This window comes from Physeter macrocephalus, chromosome 4 (genome assembly GCF_002837175.3).
Source record: "Physeter macrocephalus isolate SW-GA chromosome 4, ASM283717v5, whole genome shotgun sequence".
NCBI lineage: Eukaryota > Metazoa > Chordata > Mammalia > Artiodactyla > Physeteridae > Physeter > Physeter macrocephalus.
The window spans coordinates 146,852,283-146,860,072 of record NC_041217.1 but is presented as its reverse complement, the minus strand read 5'-3'; the positions used below and the strand labels follow the sequence as shown (position 1 = coordinate 146,860,072).

At 39.0% G+C, this 7,790-nt stretch overlaps 1 protein-coding gene and 1 non-coding gene across 4 annotated transcripts in view; both read left to right on the top strand.

The window, feature by feature from the left end:
- EIF2B3 (eukaryotic translation initiation factor 2B subunit gamma) overlaps nucleotides 1-7,790 on the top strand; it is a 158,158-nt gene that overhangs the window by 30,258 nt on the left and 120,110 nt on the right. The window lies entirely within an intron of this gene.
- On the top strand, nucleotides 6,018-6,090 carry TRNAW-CCA (transfer RNA tryptophan (anticodon CCA)). Its single transcript has one exon. It is a non-coding gene; the product is annotated as a tRNA-Trp (tRNA).

Sequence of the window (7,790 nt, the reverse complement as noted above, 5' to 3'; positions counted from 1 at the left end):
CACGAACCTGTGTCCCCTGCATCGGCAGACGGATTCTCAACCACTGCGCCACCAGGGAAGCCCCCTTATTGGCTTTTTAAAGAGAGAGTAGAAGTTAAATATTTTGAGAACTCGCATGTTTGAAAATGTTTTATTCCAAACTTACTCTTGAATGATAACTTATCTTTGTATAGAATTCCAGGTTAGAAATAATATTCTCTCAGAATTTTTTGTTCCAAGACCAAACAGACAAACGTCTTTCATGACTACCTGTGCTATATAGGTAGATTTTTTTTTTTTTTTTCTCCAGAGTTTACCCTTTCACTGAGGTCCCATTTATGCAGGATCTCAGTTCAAACTCCCAGGTTTCATACCAGCTTCAAGCTACATCTTTTGGCCCACTGTAACACTTTAAAACCCCAGTTAGGGCAGCCAAGGTTTCAAATTAGTTTTCATTTCCTTCTTCAGTCCTGGCACTTGGTATTTTCCTATTCTTTCTCCTAAGTTTGAATACATTTGGAGTAATTTTTTGTTATTGTCTTATCCAAAATTCTTAGGTGTTTATAACCATTTTTGGGTTCCTAGTCCATTTTCCAACACCAGAAGTCTCTGTGCTAAACACTTTATATGCATTATTTCATTTAATCTTCCAACTATACTCTGAGGTAGATGCTATCTTTATCCCCCCCTTTTTTGTTGTTGTTTGGAAAGATATCCCATGTTTATGGATTAGAAAAATTAATATTGTTAAAATGTCCACACTACCCAAAGCAACGTACAGATTCAATGCCATCTCTGTCAAAGATCCCATGGCATTTTATACAGAAATAGAAAAAAAATCCGAAAATTCATATGGAACCACAAAAGACCCCTAATAGCTAAAATGTACTTTTCCTGAATCATTTTTTTCTTCTTATGTTTTTTTCAATGTCTTTTAATAACCCATAATGGAAAAGAATCTTAAGAATATGTATGTGTGTATATATATATATATATAAAACTGAATCTTTATCCCCATTTTACAGATGAGAAAAGTAGGGCTCAAAGAGGTTGAATAACTTGCCTAAAGTTCAGGTGGAAAGAAAGACTGTGAATTAGGTGCCAAAGTCTCGGTAAGTGCATTGAGTAATCGAGGGATTAATAGGATCTTGTCTGCTAGGTACAGTCAGATGGCACTTATCTCAGTGGAAATTGAATTTTTATTCAAGAGTGCAGTTGTGGAGTGGGTTAGGGACATGGTAAAGAGTTAGAAGAGTACTATGCGCCCTCTAGAGGAGTATCAGGAAACACTACTTGGATCTGCTAATTGAAGAGGAAATCCTTCATGAATATCACTTTCTAATTGAGTATTGTGGGAAGAATAGGAATTTGTGATGGTGGGGTGATGAGGAGGGATAGATATTACTTGTGTGAAGGAGGTAGAATAGCTCCAGAAAAAAACATGAAAGTGTTGGTAGATTTTGCTGGAGAATTACTACAAAACTGAGATATGGGGGTATTTTTATCTCCAAATTGTGTGATCTGAAGGCCTCACCCAGTGTTAAGCATATACCTTTAAAACTTATACCAAAGTCTATATATTTTTTTGAAATATACTAAAGAAGAAAACATGCCAATTAAATAACTTAATTGGTATTCTTTTGTCTTTCTGGGTGGCAGCCTGAATTATATCCATTTAAGGTTAATTTGATCATTTTTTTTTAAGTTGAACAATAATGGGAGAGAACAGAAAAGCAAATGAAAAATGAAATCGAGGGACTTCCCTAGTTGCACAGTGGTTAGGAATCTGCCTGCCAGTGCAGGGGACACAGGTTCGATCCCTGGTCCGAGAAGAGCCCACATGCCGTGGAGCAACTGAGACCATGTGCCACAACTACGAGCTCTAGAGCCCGCGAGCCACAATTATTGAAGCCCATGCACCTAGAGCCTGTGCTCCGCAACAAGAGAAGCCAGCACACCGCAACGAAGAGTAGCCCCCACTCGCCACAACTAGAGAAAAGCCCATACGCAGCAACGAAGACCCAACACAGCCATAAATAAATAAATAAATAATTTTATTTTTTTAAAAAAAGAAATCAAAAAGCAACAGTGACCTGCTTTGCAGTAACAGCTGATTATGCACACAAGATCTCTATCTGTAGCCAGTTGAGCACTTTTGAGGATAATTAAATTGGCTAAAACTTTATAAATGAGTACATTTGAGAAATTAGTTAATTTACTTCAGAACCTTAGCTTCTGTTCTTAGAGACTACTCTAAAGTAGGGAGTTAATTTATTAACTAAATATGAGGATGTAAATTTTATTTTCCTTGGAGCTACCTAGAACGTTTGCTGTGAAGATTGCAAGGGAGATCTTTCAGATTTACTGTGTGTGTCTGGCCTGGGTTTCTGATGCCCACAGCCACCTTGAAAGGTAGATGGTATTACTTTGTTTTGTAGTTGAGAAACCTGATACTCAGAGAACTTGAATAACCTGCCCCAAATCCCACACCTGGTTAGGTGCTGAGCTAGAGCTAGAACCCAGTCCAGGATTTTGAGATGCATTTATGAATTTCAAATGCCTGTGCTTTTTTCACTCAATCATGTTGCCTCCAAAAGACAAGTATCAGTAGTCCTTATAGTCTACTCTAACTCTAGACTCTTGGCTTTAGAACAGGTTTAGTTGGTCTGGTATTTTTCAAAATTATATTTTCCTCTTCTTTTTGGGTCTGTGCGGTTGGTAGTTATTTTTATATATAGAACTCTCTCAAAGTATGCAATTCAGTGGTTCTTAGTATATGTAGAACTCTTTATATATATATATATATATATATATACACACACATATATATATATATTTTATTATTGCATTGGGCCTTCGTTGATGTGCATGGGCTTTCTCTAGTTGTGGCGAGCTGGGGCTACTCTTCGTTGCAGTGCACAGGCTTCTCATTGGGGTGGCTTCTCTTGTTGCAGAGCATGGGCTCTAGGCACCTGGGCTTCAGTAGTTGTGGCACATGGGCTCTAGAGTGCAGGATCAGTAGTTATGGCTCACGGGCTTAGTTGCTCCACGGCATGTGGGATCTTCCCGGACCAGGGCTCAAACCCGTGTCCCTTGCGTTGGCAGGCAGATTCCTAACCACTGCGCCACCAGGGAAGCCCTAGAACTCTTAAATAAATATTTTTGTGTAAAACATTTAAAAATTAACAAGTCTCCTAACAAGACTCAAGGAACTATGTTGTATCTTTGTCTTCCAAGACTGCTGCTTTTGCTCGATGATATCTTTCTCTAAGTGGAGGAAGATCTAGTGTTGTAGGGAGACTTTCTATCCTGTCTAGACCATATGAGCAAGAAACCTGGCTCTTCTTGAGCAAGAAGATCTCTGTCTCTTTTGCAGGAAGTAAGGATGCAGTCTGTGATCAGCACATAAAACAAAGCTGGCTGACTCCTTGGACATTGAGCCTGACTTACATTAGATGCTCCTCTGATTGTCTGAAGTAAGTGGCCAACGGTGCCATTTTTTGTGCTTTAGAAACAGTGTATTCCTTAGATACATGTTTTGGGAACAGGTTAGTGAAGTATATTTAAGAGGCCTCAGCAGACTAAATCTATAATGGAGTTCTGTAGCCTGTGTTTAAAGCACTTATCTTATATTGCAGTTCTCATGGCTTCTCTTAACTTAGGAATTGTGGAGCTGATAATTTTCTATCAAATCTAGACAGGAATCTTTCTTTGGCGTCAGGCAGACCTCATTTACCCCCTGCCTCAGTTTCACAGTGAAGAAAATAGGGATAATGATACCAACACATTAGTTAGAGGTTTAGTTATTAAAGTCTTTTGATGTAGAAAGAAAACTATTGTCACATGTCTTATGAAACAGCTAACATGCTACAACAAAGAACAAACTACGCTGATGAAATCCCCGTTGGAGAGACAGCTTATTAGAAAGGTTGAGCATATGTGCTATTTTTAGTTGTTCAAAAAGCTAGGTGCAAGTTGTTTTCAGTTGAGTGCTTGATGTTTTTATCAAATTACAAATCTCTGTCATTCTTTCCTGGAACCTTTCATTTTGCCCAAGGATTTGTTTTTGGCAGATTTCTATCTGCTTGAAAAAATGAGTACAGTTTGGTCAGGGGAAGATCTGAGAACTTGGCCCCAACTTGCTTGAAGACTTTTTTAAGTGGTAACTTTCCTTCTTATGACTGCTTTGGTAGGCTGTGGTTCCCTGGGAGGGCCTCAGTGTATCCTCGATGATGCCTCCGTTGAGCCTGCTGGTGGCATAGAGAAAACCCCAGGAGTTACGACAGAAAGAAGTTAAAAAGTTAGATGAGGGAATTTTTGAACCTTTTTTTCCATTTCCCATACCCCCTCCGAGATATCTCGATGGAGCTTTTCTCTTGACTGTACTAATCTAGTATATGTGTCCACAAGCTTGAAATGTTTTCATCTTACCCTTGTTGGAACTCTGGTCTGTGGGATGGGATTTCTACAGCCCTATACCATATTTGGTAGCCAGAAAACTTGCAAGTTCTGTGTGAACTTGATTCCTTTGAGTCTCTTTCCTTCTGTAGGGAAACTTTCATGGAATGAGGGCTGTAGGGTAAGGGGGAAATGTGATAATTAGGATTATGATAGAAAGCCCAGGCTATCATCACAAACTCTCTTTACCTTTGGGTGACAAGCAGCCCACATAGCTTAGGTTTTTTGAAACTCTTGGTTGGGCCACCTATCCTGCTCTGAATGATAGGGTAACACCATAGCCTAACCAGTGAAATGGACCCATATGTACAATTTGTGGGAAGTCAGTAAGCATTCTGTCATCATGACCAGAGAGTTCATTTGAAGAAGCCTGTAGCTACCCAACCTTTTTTCAGCTCTTACCTTGGGTATCATCTGCTCCAGCAAGCTTTCCCTAGCTTTCTAAGACTGGATTAGCACCATTTTTCTGTAATCACACAGAGGATTTAAATTATCTGTTAAATCATCATCTCCCGGCACTAGACTGTGGAATAAGAACCATATCTGGGCCTCTCATAGAGAAGATGTTGAATATTTGTTTGGTTTTGGGTTTTTTTAAATAAATTTGTTTATTTATTTACTTTTGGCTGCGTTGGATCTGCATTGGGTCTTTGTTGCTGCGCGTGGGCTTTCTCTAGTTCCAGCAGGCGGGGGCTTCTCTTCTTTGTGGTGCGTGTGTTTCTCACTGCGGTGGCTTCTCTTGTTGTGGAGTATGGACTAGGCACATGGGCGTTAGTAGTTGTGTCTCTCAGGCTCTAGAGTGCAGGCTCAGTAGTTGTGGCGAACGAGCTTAGTTGTTCCACGGCATGTGGGATCTTGCTGGGCCAGGGATTGAACCCCTGTCCCAGGCATTGACAGGCAGATTCTTAACTAGTGCACCACCAGGGAAGCCCCTCAATATTTGTTTTTAATGAATGACAGATGGAGGTAAGCTCTTTGTAAACATTTGAAACAAGCTTCTTACTCCTTTCATATAGACACAGATGTTTATGTGAGTCTAAGCGTGAGTGGATGAGATTCAGTGATTGTAGACCAGAGGGATCATAACATTGGCCATCTGGTGTTCACTTTATCTACATCTGTAAGTTCCCACCAAGCCTTACGTTTAGTGACATGGCTGGCCCTGCAGTACCCCAAGCAGGTTATCCCAGAGGGAGGATTATTTTCTTTTATTTCATTGAAGAGGTAGGATGGCATAGTGAAAAGAATACAGACTTTCACAAAAACAGGTAGACCTGGATTCTAATTCTTGTTCCATCACTTACTAGCTATGTCACCTTTGATGATATTACAAGTCCTTTCCAAGTTTGCATTTAATTCATCTATAAAATATTCGTATTTTTCATTTATTCACAAATATGTATTGAACACCTGCTATATGCCAGGTGCTATTCTAGAAATACAGTGGTAAACCAGATAAACAAGATCCCTGCCCTCATGGAGTTACTCTTTAAGGGGAGAGAGAGATATAATAAATAAGGAAACAATAAATAAATAATTTCAGGTGATAACAAGTGCTAAGAAGATAAAGTCAGCGGACTTCCCTGGTGGTCCAGTGGCTAAGACTCTGCACTCCAAATGCAGGGGGCCCGGGTTTGATCCCTGGTCAGGGAAGTAGATCCCAAATGCCGCAACTAAGAGTTCGCATGCTACAACTGAAGGTCCCGCATGCCGCAACTAAAAGATCTCACATGCCACAACTAAAAGATCCCGCATGCCGCAACTAAAAAGCAGAAGGAAAGAAATCATAAAGATCAGATCGGAAATAAATGAAAAACAAATGAAGGAAACAATAGCAAAGATCAATAAAACTAAAAGCTGGTTCTTTGAGAAGATAAATAAAACTGATAAACCATTAGCCAGACTCATCAAGAATAAAAGGGAGAAGACTCAAATCAATAGAATTAGAAATGAAAAAGGAGATGTAACAACTGACACTGCAGAAATACAAAAGATTATGAGAGATTACTACAAGCAACTGTATGCCAATAAAATGGACAACCTGGAAGAAATGGACAAATTCTTAGAAATGCACAAGCTGCCGAGACTGAACCAGGAAGAAATAGAAAATATGAACAGACCAATCACAAGCACTGAAATTGAAACTGTGATTAAAAATCTTCCAACAAACAAAAGCCCAGGACCAGATGGCTTCACAGGCGAATTCTATCAAACATTTAGAGAAGAGCTAACACCTATCCTTCTCAAACTCTTCCAAAAGATAGCAGAGGGAGGAACACTCCCAAACTCATTCTATGAGGCCACCATCACCCTGATACCAAAACCAGACAAAGACGTCACAAAGAAAGAAAACTACAGGCCAATATCACTGATGAACATAGATGCAAAAATCCTCAACAAAATACTAGCAAACAGAATCCAACAGCACATTAAAAGGATCATACACCATGATCAAGTGAGGTGTATTCTGGGAATGCAAGGATTCTTCAATATACACAAATCAAACAACGTGATACACCATAGCAACAAACTGAAGGAGAAAAACCATATGATCATCTCAATAGATGCAGAGAAAGCTTTTGACAAAATTCAACACCCATTTATGATAAAAACCCTGCAGAAAGTAGGCATAGAGGGAACTTTCCTCAACATAATAAAGGCCATATATGACAAACCCACAGCCAACAAAGTTCTCAATGGTGAAGAACTGAAACCATTTCCACTAAGATCAGGAACAAGACAAGGTTGCCCACTCTCACCACTCTTATTCAACATAGTTTTGGAAGTTCTAGCCACAGCAATCAGAGAAAAAAAAAAAAAACAAATAAAAGGAATCCAAATAGGAAAAGAAGAAGTAAAGCTGTCACTATTTGCAGATGACATGATATTATACATAGAGAATCCTAAGGATGCTACCAGAAAACCACTAGAGCTAATCAATGAATTTGGTAAAGTAGCAGGATACAAAATTAATGCACAGAAATCTCTGGCATTCTTATACACTAATGATGAAAAATCTGAGAGTGAAATTAAGAAAACACTCCCATTTACCACGGCAACAAAAAGAATAAAATATCTAGGAATAAACCTACCTAAGGAGACAAAAGACTTGTATGCAGAAAACTATAAGACACTGATGAAAGAAATTAAAGATGATACAAATAGGTGGAGAAATATACCATGTTCTTGGATTGGAAGAATCAACATTGTGAAAATGACTCTACTACCCAAAGCAATCTACAGATTCAATGCAATCCCTATCAAACTACCACTAGCATTTTTTACAGAACTAGAAAAAAAAATTTCACAATTTGTATGGAAACACAAAAGACCCCAAATAGCAAAAGCAATCT